The sequence below is a fragment of the Sus scrofa genome, chromosome 2, assembly GCF_000003025.6.
Source record: "Sus scrofa isolate TJ Tabasco breed Duroc chromosome 2, Sscrofa11.1, whole genome shotgun sequence".
In the NCBI taxonomy this organism is placed as follows: Eukaryota; Metazoa; Chordata; class Mammalia; order Artiodactyla; family Suidae; genus Sus; species Sus scrofa.
The window spans coordinates 42,698,875-42,715,018 of record NC_010444.4 but is presented as its reverse complement, the minus strand read 5'-3'; the positions used below and the strand labels follow the sequence as shown (position 1 = coordinate 42,715,018).

Genomic DNA, 16,144 nt, shown 5'->3' with positions numbered 1-16,144 from the left:
AGCACAAGAAAGTTAGCCAACCTGAATACTCTTGTGTGCTGGGGTTTGAAGAAAATCATTTTTTTCTAGTTATACCTCTGTCAGTTACAGAAACCTCTTTCTATTCCTTACACTCACCCATTGATACATATTCTTCATGTGGCATTTAAAAATTATTTGTTTTTACTTTTTTTAACAAAAGAACAAGTTTGTTTCAGAAACACTTGCGTAAGAATTATTTCACATTATAGGTAAGTTTGGTAACTGGTAAGAGACTTAGATCCATTTTCAAGGAGAAAAACTAAATACGTTGAAAATAATAAACACCTAACAATTTATAAAATAAAAATGTTTTATAGCTCTCTAAATCAGAACTAAGAGTTTGAAGCAAGCATAATTGGTCAAAGTAGTCTAGCGTTCAACTTATCTGTCTGTGCATGGATATCATCTCTACCAATAAAAAAAATTTGTATGAAATAAAGCATCTAGGCTTTGTGATTCTCATCAGAAGCTTAAAAGAAATCTAATTGCTCCTACATCTCTCCTTCAAAAAAAAAAAAAAAAAAACTCAGCAAGCTCAAAAACTACAGGAAGAAGCATGAGGCGAAAGTTAGGATTGCAAAGAAAGGGGATGAAAAGGAAAATAGTCTAGAGAAGGCCATTTCCACATACATTAAATGAGATAATCATATTCAACAAATGCTAGGTGTTTAGGTATTGTTGTCATTGCATATAAGGTAGGAATAAAACTATTCTTCATAGTTATTGGTAGCATATAATGAGATGACATTTGTAAAGCAACTAGGCACAACACTGAGCTCAGAGTAGGTGGTGCTTAGTAAATAACAGGTACCATTATTCTGATGAAACAGATCTAGGAATCAAGCCAAAGAAGTTTTTCCCCCTCTGGCCCTAAGGAATTGCTTAGTTAAAAATATAAGTCTTGTACTGAATTGAGTATTGTAAAGTCCGTCCAATATACTAAACACCACTGAATTGTACACATTAAATGAGCAAACTGTGTGGTATGTGCATTAAATCTCAATAAAGTTGTTTTAAATTACTGTAAACCAAATCTTAATTTTTTTCAGAATCCTACGCTAGCACAATGCCTAGCACAAAGCAGAAGCTCATTACATTTGTGCTGAAATAAACTGAAAAGGATAAAATAAATGGGCCGGGGCTGGAAAGACAGCTCTTCTTTACTTGTTCCTGGATCTTTTCTTCCCCAGGAAGCATGGTGTATTTCATTTAATGCTAACAACTGTGGAGTGATGTAGAGGTACCCCTTCTTTTAGATGCCAGTCATGGTTAGTACATGGCTTCTTGGAATGACCAGTTCATTTCCCACTTAGTGCAAAAAAAAAAAAAAAAAAAAAGAGAGAGAGAGAGATGTCTGCTAAAGTCAGTTGAGCTCTTAATAGAAAGAGCTTTCTGTCCCTTCAGAAATGTGATCTAGGCTTTTTTGAATCAATAATCACCATTTGACCAATTATGCTTCCATCACTTTCATTTCACATGCAAAGTAGTCTCATATCATTGCCTATAAATCAAAAACAAACTCTGATTTAACCAAAGGGATTAGAGACCCACTCAAAACAACAGTTGTATGGAAGTGGTTACCTACAAATGACCTACTGTTGACCATAACAAAGATTTTTTCATATCACTCCCAAATTAAAATTGAAAGATGATGGAAGTGTCTCTTTGGCCTGAGTGACAGCTGTCCTGAGAGCATTTAGGCACCATACAGTATCATATTTTTTTTTTCTCTCAGGACTAATTACAAACAGTTTTATTTTTTCATGCCACTTTTTAGATAGATTATGTTCCTTGTTTTTCTCTCATGGGAATGTGGCTGCTGCCATCCTGCACCACAGACAATAACCATGGGTTCCCACACTGATGACCCACACCGCCCTCAGCTCCGTAATCTGCAAGATGGCTGAACAGCACCAAGAAGCAGAGAGCAAGAAGCTGAAAGTTATGATTTCTCCAAGAAGGCAACAAAAACTACTTGCAACATGTCACCAAGGCACCAACATAGGCAGAGGATGAAATCATAAATGGCTTAAGTCAAATAAGTCACCTTATACTATCCTAAGGAACAACGGAAAGGGCAAAATTTACCATTTATGGTCCTCATTTTTCAACTTTCTAAAATGTAAGATTTATTGGCCTCTCATGAAGGGAAGCCTATGGTCAATTTATCTGAATAAAGGGGCACAAAAATCCAAACAATAACAATTACAATGAATAAATTACTGCTAAGATAAAAGGCAATAATGTCAAATTAGAAAAAGAAACTTGACAAAGGGTCTCAAATTTTTATTCTAGGGAATTAGATAAATTTTAAGCTTTCTTAAGGAAAAAAAATCAACTTATTCTGTAATTTCCTAAAAACAAAATAGGTCCTATGAACTACCAATTGAGGCAAGATGCCCAATGATAATATCTATCAAGTTCTGATCCAAGTCACTGCAGCACAGCTGTGGAGAGATTTGAGACAGTATTTCCTAAAGCAGTGCTTCTCAAACTTTAATATGTAGTAGAATTCCTTGGCAAATATGTTAAAATATAGATTCCCTTACCTTCTCCCACACCCCAAATAGTGGGGTCCAAAAATACAAAGTTTGATAAACATTCAAGTGATTCTGATGCCCATGTTCTTTAATTCTGATGCACCCCACTTTAAGAAACAGTGATCTCTTAGAAGGCAATGAAAGAAATATGTTTTGCCTTAACATTATAGTGTGGATATAATTATGAAAAATTTTAAGAAGCCTGTTTAGTTGTGATTTTAAAAGATAACCAAAGAGATAACTTCTCTTCTTTTGATCTTTCTTATGAACACAACCACTGTATAACATGACTAAACACATGAACATCACAAAAAGAAGAGCATATGGGGCACTGACTAAGCATTAGTTCACTCAGAAGAAATATATGATGTTTGTTTTTTCTCAGTCCCTAACCTCAGTGGTCCCACCAAACCTAACAATGAAGAAAATTTCAAAATATTATTTAAAAGGATCCCTGTACCAATACAAGGACTAAAGCAATGTTGATTCAGATTACCAAAAGAGAATTTCACTGGAAATTAATAAAACACAGTACAAATACTATATGTAGATGACTGAAAAAAAGCACACAGTAGTATAAAAACAGTCATTAGGCAAATTTTTCTAGAAAAGACAAACAATTTTCATAAATTAAGAATATATAATTAAGATGTTTCCATATATGAAGGGGTAGAAAAGTAAATGTAAAAAACAAGACTTATGAGAGGTGATGGATGTCAACTAAACTTACTGTGGTAATCCTTTCCTAATATAATGTATATATTATGCTGTACACCTTACTAATATAATGTTATCTATCAATTATTTCTCAATAAAATTTAAAAAACAGATTAAAATAAATATTGCACAGACTTTTCAGAAGTTATTAAAAACTGACTGCTCAGCAGGGGCATTAAAATAACTTTAAACTTAAATAGCCTTCTCATGGTACAGAGAATACAGCAAACATATTCAAATTTGTGAGCCTTTGGGAGTCTTGTTACTTTCCCCTAGAATGTACTACATTCTCTTTGACTGTGAACTCAACCCACTCTTAAAGCTGGGATCCATCTGCGTTTCATCCTTAAAGTTCTTGCTGACTATGCTGGGCGTCACTATCCTTCTACCCCCTGAACTACAACTTAGCATTTAATGATACGCTAGAAAAAATTATTCATTATTATTTCACATGTTTTAGTCATATTTGCAACTACATTTTATCTCTTAAAGGATTTGGGGTCATGTCTTATGCTTCTTCTATATGCCTCCAAAACATCAAACAAAATGTTAAGTACATTGTTGGATGATGAAACAGCTATTCACCAAATATGTTAAAAATAATCAAAATTTAAGGTGAAGGGTAAAGATCTGCTCTAGCCCTGTTGACAGAATTGTTTACTTCAGCAAAACGTTACCTGAGATATTAAAAAATAAGATATTCATTAAATAAAAGATGATATAGCTGCACAATGGAATACCACATAGCCATTAAAAATAATACATATGTTGAATACAGTGTTGTTTATAGTGACGAATAGTTAGAGGCAACCTGCATTTCCAATTGTAGGAATTATTTGAGGGCATTATCATTTTATCCATAAGGTGGAATAATTTGAAATTATTGAAAATCATATTTTTGCAGAAAATTTAATGACATGGAATATTCATAATATTAGTAAAAAGTATGTTAGTGAGGAATAGCAATATACATATTTTTTCTTTTTATGGCCACACCTATAGCCTATGGAAGTTCCTGGGATAGAGGTCAAATTTGAGCTACAGCTGCCAGCCTAGGCCACAGCCACAGCAACACTGGATCCAAGCCTCATCTTCAGTCTGTGCTGCAGCTTGAGGCAATACCAAATCCTTAAACTATTAAACAAGGCCAGGGATCGAACCCACAGCCTCAGAGAGAAAGTGTTGGGTTCTTAACCCACTGAGCCACAATGGGAACTCTGAGAAATAGCAATATATTTTTTAAGAAAATATTGTATATAGAAAAGACAACAGAATATCCAATGCTAATGGCCCTCTGAGTGTTGAAATAATATGTAGTTTTATATTTTTATATTTTCTTTTAGAAATGAAATATTTTTTGCAAATGTTCTATCATAAATAAAACTTTTGGAGTTCCCATTGTGGCTCGCAGGTTAAGAATCCAATCATAATATCCATGAGGATGCAAGTCTGATCCCTGACTGCACTCAGTGGGTTAAGAATCTGGCATTGCCACAAGCTGCACCACAGGTCACAGATGTGGCTCGGATCTGGTGTCACTGTGGCTGTGTTGTCAGCCTGCAGAGGCATCTCCAATTCACCCCCTAGCCCAGGAACTTCCATTTGCTGCCAGGGCAGCCCTAAGGAAGTAAGTAAATACAGAAGTTAATAAATAAATAAATAAAATTTTCAATCAGAAAATCTTCTTGGTCTAGAGAGTTAGTATATTAATAGTTTCCCTGTACTGAACTGGGGGGTGGGGTGGCAGGAGGAAGGGGGAGAGGGACAGTTTTCTTTCCTTGGCATTTCTGTAGTTTAAGGCTCTTGAATAATACTTTCTGGCAAAACTAGTTATTTAAAAAGGAATCCTTGATCAGGTAAAAATCTAGATTCTTATCATTATCACCATTGTTTCCTGTTTGCCCTCAAAAAATACACAAAATCAAATCCATTTCCTCTTCCATGGTGGAGTTGTTCAACGTATCTTAAGGCATCAACAAAATTAATAATCCTTTTCTAGTTGAAACTCCTCCAGTTACAATGTCTATTTTTCATTTGACATGGTGTCCAGATCCTTGGTCATTCTCTTCCAATACACTCCAATCTCTAGATGTTGTTCTACAAATTTATTGCCAGAACTGAATATCAAAATTCTACAACTTCATCTTCAACAACAAGAAAAGTAACACTTAAAAGTTTCGTGGTTTTCCCTATGTGACACAGGTAGAACAGGCAGAGCTAAACTCTAAATGTAGGTTTTCTGACACCCCATCCAGTATTTTTCCATTCCACAGGGCCATAATAAAAATCACTCTCAGCAGTAAAAGATGTCATACAATAACACTTACCTTCTAAATCTTTTCTTGCCTTACATTTCCGGGGCGGGGGGGGCTTTCACTACATTACTAATCTAATCCAATTACCAAGATACCTTACATTAGTTATTTATTGTATAGAAATCATCCTAAAACTTAATGCCTAAAACAGCAATAATGATTTATTATCTGTAACAGTTTCTGTGGGTCAGGAATTTGGGACCATCTGGGCTGGGTGGTTCTGCTGCAAGATCTCTCATGAGGTTGCCATTAAGTCAGTGGCTAAGGTTGGAGTCATCTCAAAGGCTTCTTTACTCACACAAGTGAACACTTCAAGAGCTAGGGTTTAGAAGCTGGCGTTCCTTGGACATTTTCCTCTATGTGATCTCTCCACACTATTTTTTCTCTCCAGCATGTTGGCTTCAGACTACCTGGACCTCTTACATAGTAGTTCAGGCCTTCAAAAGCACATGTCCCCAAAAGAGCCAGATGAAAGTTATGTTACTGTTTGTAACCTACTCTGAGAAGTCATGCCTTTTAACTGTCAATGCAATCTACTGAATAGTAAGTCACCAAGGCTTGCCCATAGTCAGGGGGATGGGAGTTATACTCTGCCTTTTCATAGTATGGAATTACAATTATATCCTCAAATAGTTGTTGTGAGAAATGAATAACATACAAAGCATTTAGCGCAGTGCCTATCAACTAAGGACTCAATAAATGACACCTACTCTTATTAAATTAAAATCTCCTTTGCCCAGTTATCTTTGGTTTCAATTTTCAATTCTGAAAATATAGTCATGATAATCACTGGCACAATTTTTAGGTTTTTATTAATACTTGTTCATCTAAGTGGAATAATAAATACTATATTATACTGTACTATATTACTCTCTTCGACGTCAATGCTCAGCATCACCTTTTTTATAAAGTAATCCCTAACTAATTGCTCTAAGATTTGGCCCCTCACAAAGCTCCAATAACCTCAACATGAGCTTTTTCTGGGGATACTATCAATTCTCACTTAAGCTAATGCATATAGATTATCTCCACTCTGCCTAGGAGCAGCTATAGTATATTACAACTCTAATTTAGCTGGGTTCCAATTGCACCTTGCCCAGTAAAGTGAATGGGCAGCCATACTGCAAGCAGAGGAGAGAAGTAACTAGGGTTGCAAAAGTCAGATAGAATGTCAGGAATTGAGACAGGCAGAGACCATAGGTCAGGAATGGAATCTTGCCCAACATAACAGAGTTGAAACCCACATACAGGTGGAAGTCATTGCAGTGGAGAAATGCACAGAAAATAGCTTCTCTAAGCAGCAGTATGAATCGACTTCCCTACCTGTACCAAGTAATTGCAGAGACAGAATATTATCCTCCCTTACCTTTTTCTTCCACCTATTAGTAAGGTTGAACTATGTGTGTTCTTCTCAGTGCCTCATATGTTGTCATTGTTGTTTTGCTTTGTTTTCCATTTAAGTTATACTGCCTCCCCAGTTACAGCTTTATTCTCACTCTAGTCTGCCCTTCCTATATATTTGATTTCTTAAGATATCCAATCACAAATTTATCCCTGATTTCTGATAGTCCCTAATCTCTAATAAACTGTTTCCTTATACCCTACCCCAAGTCACCTAAAGCCCAAATCCTTAAAAAAAATTCTTTCAGACATTCTTCATGGTTCTCTATGGTGTGAGTTCTCCCTACTGCAATGAGTAATAAATTCAATTTTCTCAACTATGGGTGTGTTCCTGGTAGTCTTTGACTGGAGGCAATTAAAGGGATGCGATGTCCATAAAGGAGTTAAGAATGATAATAAAACCAACTAAAAGTTGTTTCTGTTTAAGTCACCATGTATTAGCAAGTCAGTCATGGCAGTGATCAATCTTTGCCAAGTCAGATGGCTCCACTCACCTCAGTATGCACTGTATTTATATATTTTGTTTCAAGTAAGTGTTCAAGTTATAGTACATAAATTACACATATACATGTATAGTCAATATATTATAGAGTTATATACATGCTATGTATATACTGTTTTTTTCTGATTTCCCACTTTAAACAACCCTTTTTTTAAATGAACTAAAGATATCTGCTAATTCTGTTACATTACAGGTATTCTACCATAGTTTTATTGGTAGCTGACAAAAAAAAAGCTTTACCTAATCTAGATTCCAACAACTTCATGCTAACAAAAGATAGCTAATGGTTTTTAGTGTGCTGAAAACTCAATTGCTGATATTTACAGGTTCTTTCTCAGAGGAAGAAGTATGCTTTCTGTGGAAAAGTTCCTTTGTGCTGTATATTATATTCTAGATATAAGTGATATCATATGGTATTTGTCTTTCTCTTTCTGACTTAACTTCACTCAGGATGAGAGTCTTGGAGAATAGACTTGTGGTTGCCAAGGGGGAAGGGGAGGGAATGGGAGGGACTGGGAGCTTGGGGTAAATAGATGCAGAATGTTGCCTTAGGGATGGATTAGCAATGGGATCCTGCTGTGTAGCAATGGGAACTATGTCTAGTCACTTATGATGGAACATGTAATGTTAGAAAAAAGAATATATACATGTAAGTGTAACTGGGTCACCATGCTATACAGTAGAAATATATATATGTGTGTGTGTATATATATATAACAAAGTAAAATAATGTTTTCCTCTAATGCAAAACATTTTAAGGAAAAGCACCAGTTTAAAGGAGCTTACATAAATGAAAATACTGAATTTGGTTCCAATTACCAAGAGCTTATTCCTAACAAATGTATCATTAGCTCTAGCAGTAAAACAAAATATGTCCTCTTTCTCTTTTATTAAAACTGATTCTTGGTATTATATATTAGATTTATATGGCATTCTCAAAGTTACCAATCTACACTATTACCATAATATTTAATAATAATAAATTTACTTATGATGTGTCAGAATCTGGATTTGTTACCAATATTTGCTAAAGTGCCATGATTCCTAAAGTCTAAGAAGAAAAAAAATAGTTGTTATTGTTTTTAAAAAACAACTAAAAAAAACTAAAAAACAATTAAAAAAGAAAAACATAGTTTTTATTGTTTAAAAAAATGTTACTTTGATTCAAAGAAAAAAATTAAAATACCGCAAGTTTTTTAAATGGCCTCATTACCATGATATTTAATAAATGGATTTAAATATAGTATACAGAGTAAATATAGAAAAAATATTAAAGTCCCCAAAGTTATCAAAACAAGGACATAGAAAAGCCTTGCATCATCTATATATATATATATATATATATATATATACACACACACTATCAGAATACAGAACCAAAATCTCAAAATTCAAAGGCCCTTAAAAAACTAATTGTTCAACCCAATCTAGTACTTGAATCCCCATAACAGTAAACAAAGTAGGCTCTCTGAGACAGATTTTCTAGTTAAATCCAAATTTTTCCATCCACCTCTCATATAGCTCCAGAGTTAGTTAATCTCTCTGTGCCTAAATTTCCTCAGCTATAAAAGGGGAGTGATAATAACAGCAGTACAGAACCTATTTCATAAGGTTGTTAATACAATTAAATGAACGAGTAAAAATAACACACTTAAAATAGAAATTTCTCATTATATGATGGTAGTAGTAGGGCTAGTGATGATGGCTGTTACAATACCCATGACAACTGACTTTCTGGTCTCTCCTTGAACGCTTCTACTAACAGAAGATTTAGGGCCTACCAAAACTGTCCATCTCATCTTTGGAGGTTGTCAAACATTCTTACTTATAGGAATAGGAATCCTATTCTTTCAGCCTATAGTTCTTTCTATTCCATGGAAATATTCAAAATAGCAGCACTTTCAATACACACAGCTATTACAGTACTCTTGCATCTTCTCTTTTTCTAGGTGAAACATCTGTTTCCTTAATTTCTTCCTCATAACACTTGCTTCAGTCATCCTGCTCATTCTTCCCTATGTTCCAATTTGTTTCTCTTTCTCTCTTTTTTTAAAGAATAATGCCCTGAACTGAATGTACTCAAGATTGTGTAAACAACAAAGAATTAAGGTACACTACTGCAGCCTTAGAGATATTATACTTTTAAGATTTAATGCCATGGGACAGACAGCAGCTAAGATGAAAATATGTTATAGCTTTTTGGTAATAGAACAGTAAGAAAAGCTTTTTTAAGGCAGGCAAGCCTAATAGTGAATTTCTCAATACATGAAGTAACATTCCATCAAGGTTTAGCTACTAGCAGATTCATGTGCCTACCAACTCCAGAGAGTCACTTTCATATGAAAATTCATTATTATTCAAACTATCATATGATATTCAACCTAAAAACATGACCAGGCTAAACTGAATTGGCTAAGAAAATTTTAACCCTGAAATCAAGGAAGATAGAAGTAGTTACAAGACTTGGTAATTATACCTCAAATCTTTCCTTTTTCTCACATGGGCATTTTAAATTTTGTTAGGAAAAATTTTAAACATTCAGAAAACTATAAAGAATAATATATAGGTTGAACAATTATTAACATTTTGACATTTGCTTTATGTATATATGTGTATGTATGTATGTATCTGTCTAATTTTGTAATGCTGGACAATTTTAGAGCATATTATTGACCTCACATGCCATCTTACCCCTAGATACTTTAGCATACATCTGCCAAAAATAAGGATATTCTCTATGTAACCAGAATACTATTATTATATCTAAGAAAATTAATAATTCTTATATGGTATCTAATATAAAAGCCATATTAAACTTTCCACAATTGACCCTAAATATTTTTTCAAAACTGAATCCAGTCAAAATCATGGTTTATATTTGTTTATGCTCTTAAATCTCTTTTAATCTAGAACAAAATTTTCCTTTCTTTTCATTTAATAAATATTGTTTTCTTTCACATCATCATTAACATTAAAAAACTCATTTCCATAAAACTCAATTTTATGCATTTTCATAGATTATATAATATTTTCAAACATGTGTTTACCATGCTCATGTTAACATCAGCAAAATTTCATAGAAAATCTAGCTTTGAGTAATATAATTTCTCTCTGATCCCTTTTTTTAAAAATACCCCTCAATCTTTTTTTTAATGTTTAGGTGCACAGCACTATAATTTGACATTAGTTTCACTACAAAGTGATCACTACTACCAGTCTAGTTACCATCCATCACCATACAGTTGAGTTGCTTCACTAATTTCTCCCAACCTCTCAACTTGCTCCCCCTCTGGTAACTACTGATCTGTTTTCTGTGTTAATGAGTTTTTGTTTTTGTTGATCCTGTTCATTTACTTTGTTTTGTTTTATTTTTTTTTCCCACTGTACAGCAAGGGGGTCAGGTTATCCTTACATGTATACATTACAATTACATTTTTCCCCCACCCTTTCTTCTGTTGCAACATGAGTATCTAGACATAGTTCTCAATGCTATTCAGCAGGATCTCCTTGTAAATCTATTCTAAGTTGTGTCTGATAAGCCCAAGCTCCCGATCCCTCCCACTCCCTCCCCCTCCCATCAGGCAACCACAAGTCTCTTCTCCAAGTCCATGATTTTCTTTTCTGAGGAGATGTTCATTTGTGCTGGATATTAGATTCCAGTTATAAGTGATATCATATGGTATTTGCCTTTGTCTTTCTGGCTCATTTCACTCAGGATGAGATTCTCTAGTTCCATCCATGTTGCTGCAAATGGCATTATGTCATTCTTTTTTATGGCTGAGTAGTATTCCATTGTGTATATATACCACTTCTTCCGAATCCAATCATCTGTCGATGGACATTTAGGTTGTTTCCATGTCCTGGCTATTGTGAATAGTGCTGCAATGAACATGCGGGTGCATGTGTCTCTTTTAAGTGTGCATGTGTCTCTTTTAAGTAGAGTTTTGTCCGGATAGATGCCCAAGAGTGGGATTGCGGGGTCATATGGAAGTTCTATGTATAGATTTCTAAGGTATCTCCAAACTGTTCTCCATAGTGGCTGTACCAGTTGACATTCCCACCAACAGTGCAGGAGGGTTCCCTTTTCTCCACAGCCCCTCCAGCACTTGTTATTTGTGGATTTATTAATGATGGCCATTCTGACTTGTGTGAGGTGGTATCTCATGGTAGTTTTGATTTGCATTTCTCTTATAATCAGCGATGTTGAGCATTTTTTCATGTGTTTGTTGGCCAGCTGTATATCTTCTTTGGAGAAATGTCTATTCAGGTCTTTTGCCCATTTTTCCATTGATTGATTGGTTTTTTTGCTGTTGAGTTGTATAACTTGCTTATATATTCTAGAGATTAAGCCCTTGTCAGTTGCATCATTTGAAACTATTTTCTCCCATTCTGTAAGTTGTCTTTTGGTTTTCTTTTTGGTTTCCTTTGCTGTGCAAAAGCTTTTCAGTTTGATGAGGTCCCATGGGTTTATTTTTGCTCTAATTTCTATTGCTTTGGGAGACTGACCTGAGAAAATATTCATAATGTTGATGTCAGAGAGTGTTTTGCCTATGTTTTCTTCTAGAGTTTGATGGTGTCCTGTCATATATTTAAGTCTTTCAGCCATTTTGAGTTTTTTTGTCTTTTTAGGCTGTACCTGTCGCATATGGAAATTCCCAGGCTAGAGGTTGAATTAGAACTGCAGCTGCCAGCAAGGCACAGCCACAGCGACACCAAATCCAAGCTGTATCTGTGACCTACACCACAGCTCATGGCAATGCTGGATCCTTAACCCACTGAACAAGGCCAGGGATTGAACCCTCATCCTCCTGGATTACTAGTCAGGTTCATTTCCACTGAGCCACAAAGGGAACTCCTGTGTATCCTTACTTCTGAAATTATTCTCTTTTTTAAAATTATAGTTGATTTATAATCATTTACAATGTCAATTTCTGCTGTACAGCAAAGTCACCTGTCATGCATACATACTGACTCCGTTTCTTATATTATTTTCCATCATGTTCTATACCAAGAGATTGGATATGCTTCCCTGTGCTATACAGTAGGGCTTCATTGTTTATCCATTCTAAATTAGTAGTTTGGACTAAGAAGATGTGGTACATATAAACAATGGAATACTACTCAGCCATAAAAAGAATGAAATAATGCCATTTGCAGCAACATGGTTGCAACTAGAAATTCTCATACTAAGTGAAGTAAGTAAAAAAGAGTAAGACAAATACCATATGATAGGACTTATATGTGAAATCTAAACTATGGCACAAATGAACCTACCTACAAAACAGAAACAGACTCATAGACATGAAATTATTCTCTTGTAGGCAGCAAGGTTGGGTCTTTTTTTTATTCATTTAACTTTTCTATGTGTTTTGATGATTCATCTACATTTACATTTAAAGGAATTATTGATAGATATGTACTTATTGCTATTTTGTTCATTGTTTCCTGATTGTTTTTGTTATTACTCTCTGCCCTTTCTTCTTCTCTTTCTCTCTTCCCTTGTGTTTGGTGATTTTCTTTACTGTTATGTTTAGATTCCTTTCTCATTTTCTTTTGTGTATTTACTTGTGGTTACTGAGAAGTTCTACATGACATCCTATGTATATAGCAGTTTGTTTTTCAATTGGTAAAAGCTGAATTAAATTTGAACACATTCCAAAAATTTACCTTTTTCCTCACCCACATTTTATACTTTTAATGATATGTTTTACATCTTTTTATTTTACAAATCCCATAACTAAATATTGTAATTCTACTTATTTTTACCACTTTTGTCTCTCAAACTTCATGTTTGCTTTATAAATGATTGATTCACTGCCTTTATTATATATTTACTTTTTCCAGTGAGATTTTTATTTTTCATATTTTAATTTTTATATAATTGACATATAGCACTGTATAAGTTTAAGTTGTACAGCATAATGATTTGATTATATACTTCATAAAATGATTATCACAATAAGTTTAATGAACATCCATCATCTCATCTAGATACAAAAGAAAACAAAAAGGGAAATATTTTCCTTATGATGAGAACTCTCAGAATTTGATTGCTTAACAACCTTCATATATAGCAAAGGAAGTATAAATTACATTAATCATGTTGTACATTATACCTCTAGTACTCATTTATCTTATAACTGGAAGTTTGTACATTTTGACCACCTTCATTTTATGTTCTTACTGTCTATTCGTTCCATTTATTTTCTAGTTAAAGAAGTCCCTTTAATATTTCTTATAGGGCCAGTTTAGTAGTGATGACCTCCTTAAGCTTTTATTTATATGGGGAACTCAATCTCTCCTTTAATCCTGAATGATAATTTTTGGGGGATAGAAAGTTTTTCCTTTCAGCACTTCAAATATGTCATTCCATTTCCTTATAGTTTGTAAAGCTTCTGCTCAAAAATCTGTTGAAAGCTTTATGAGGTTTCCCTTGTACATAGCAAGTTGTTTTTCCTTGCTGCTTTTAGAATTCTCTTTATTCTTAACTATAGCCATTTTAATTATAATGTGTCCTGATGTGTGTCTCTTTGAATTCTTCTTAATTAGAGCTCTGGAATTCAGGTACCTGGATGCATGTCTACTTTCCCAGATTAGTGAAGATTTCAGCCACTATTTCTTCAAATACTTATTTCTAGACCTTTCTCTCTTCTCCTTCTGGGACCCTTGTAATGCAAAAGTTATTCACTTGATGTCCCAAAGATTGCTGAATCTCCCTTTTTTTAATTCTTTTTTCATTTTGCTTAATTCCGTTGCTTCATCTTCAAGCTTGTTGATTTCTTCTTCTACTTCATCCAGTTTTCCGCTGAACTCATCAGGTGTATTTTTCAGTTCATTTATAACTTCTGTTTTGTACTTTATATTTTCTACCTCTTTGTTGAAGTTCTCACTGTGTTCATCCATTCTTCTCCCAAGTTTTCTCATAAGCATTTTTATGACCATTAATTTGAACTCTTTATCAGGTAGACTGCTCATCTCCATTTTGTTTAGTTCTTTATCTGAGGTTTTGTCTTTTCTTTCAGTTAAAGCATATTCCTTTATGTCTTCATTTTTACTAATTCTCTGGGCTTGTCCCTACGTATTAGGTAAATCAGCTACCTTTCCCAGTATTAAAGGAATGACCTTATGTAGGAGATGTCCTGTGGGGCTAAGAGTTGCAATCCTACCTCAGAGCCAGCAATTCAAGTGATGCCCCCTATGTGGGCTGCATGTGCCCTCCTATTGTGGCAGGGCCACAGCTGCAGCTGCAGCGCACTGGTGGGCAGAGCTGACCCCTGGACCAGTTGAGGGGCTCATCTGCAACTGGTGCTATGTGCTTTGAGTCTTTCATTTTTTTTTTTTCTTTTTGCTATTTCTTTGGGCCGCTCCCGCGGCATATGGAGGTTCCCAGGCTAGGGGTCGAATCGAGCTGTGCCACCGGCCTACGCCAGAGCCACAGCAACGCGGGATCCGAGCCGCGTCTGCGACCTACACCACAGCTCATGGCAACGTCGGATCGTTAACCCACTGAGCAAGGGCAGGGTTCGAACCCGCAACCTCATGGTTCCTAGTCGGATTCGTTAACCACTGTGCCACGACGGGAACTCCTGTCTTTCATCTTTGAGATGAAGAAACTGAAATCAGGATATATGAATTGACTTACCCAAGGTCACACACAAATTACTAGCAGAGATAAACACAGGTCTTCTATGAGTTAGTATCCTTTCTTCTAAATTATGTTTCTTCTAAATAACCCCAGGGAAAAATAAAAATAAAAATAATCCCACTGAATCAAAAGGATATTTTCTTTGACAACTGGAGACACTGGGTAAAGAGGTGTGTGATCATGAAGAAGTTGGAGAAGTATAGTTGGACAAATTCTTATAGAGCAAATTTCTGTGCATAAAGAGTCTCAAATGATTCCATAGAGCTTTACTTAAGAGGTAACTACTTACTCCAGTGTCAAGTCTATTCTCCTCATGCTTTCTTGCTTTGCAGTTGTTTTATTCTCTTCTCCATTTGAGGGATACTAATGTCCTTATTAAAATATCAGTGAATTTTTCATATGTAATTAGCAAAGCACCTAGTTTGCTTTAAAAGAATTAAAGGCTATGATGGGAGCTTAAGCAATATGCATATCATAGATCCAAGTATCAGTCAGCTCACTAGGAATCTGTGTTGCATAAGTGTTATCCAAATTAGCAATAATTAAGAGAACTTTGACATGGTGGAAAAACCTCGGATATCAGAATTAAATAATTTAAGCAAATGAGGTAAAGTAAAAACTCCTCCCTACCCTCCACCAAAAAATAGGAAAATAGCCTTGAAAATAGGAGAGTGAAGGTACCAGAGACCTGTTTTCAGAGTTGGCAGGGAAGAAGAGGAAGAGCACATACTATTATTTGTGCTTATAGTATGGCACAAATAATCTTTTGAAATGCCATTTAATCCAGCTTCTTGGAAACCTCTCCCTAATCCATGATAGAAATTGGGGCCTTTGTGGGAAAGGGAGATTCTACAATCATTCATGGGTATCAGAGTAGCTTCAGTAAAAACAGAAAATAAGATATAATGTGTTTAGGGAAAAAGTCAGATAGTTGGGATCCACTAAGAAAAGGAGTAATAATTAAGACCCCCCCAAAACAACTATCAATTTTTTAATTACCTAC

The 16,144-nt window shown here is 34.9% G+C and overlaps 1 protein-coding gene across 50 annotated transcripts in view; it reads right to left on the bottom strand.

Annotated features, from left to right (window-relative positions):
• SOX6 (SRY-box 6) overlaps nucleotides 1–16,144 on the bottom strand; it is a 621,434-nt gene that overhangs the window by 353,806 nt on the left and 251,484 nt on the right. The gene's annotated exons all lie outside the window — the stretch shown is intronic.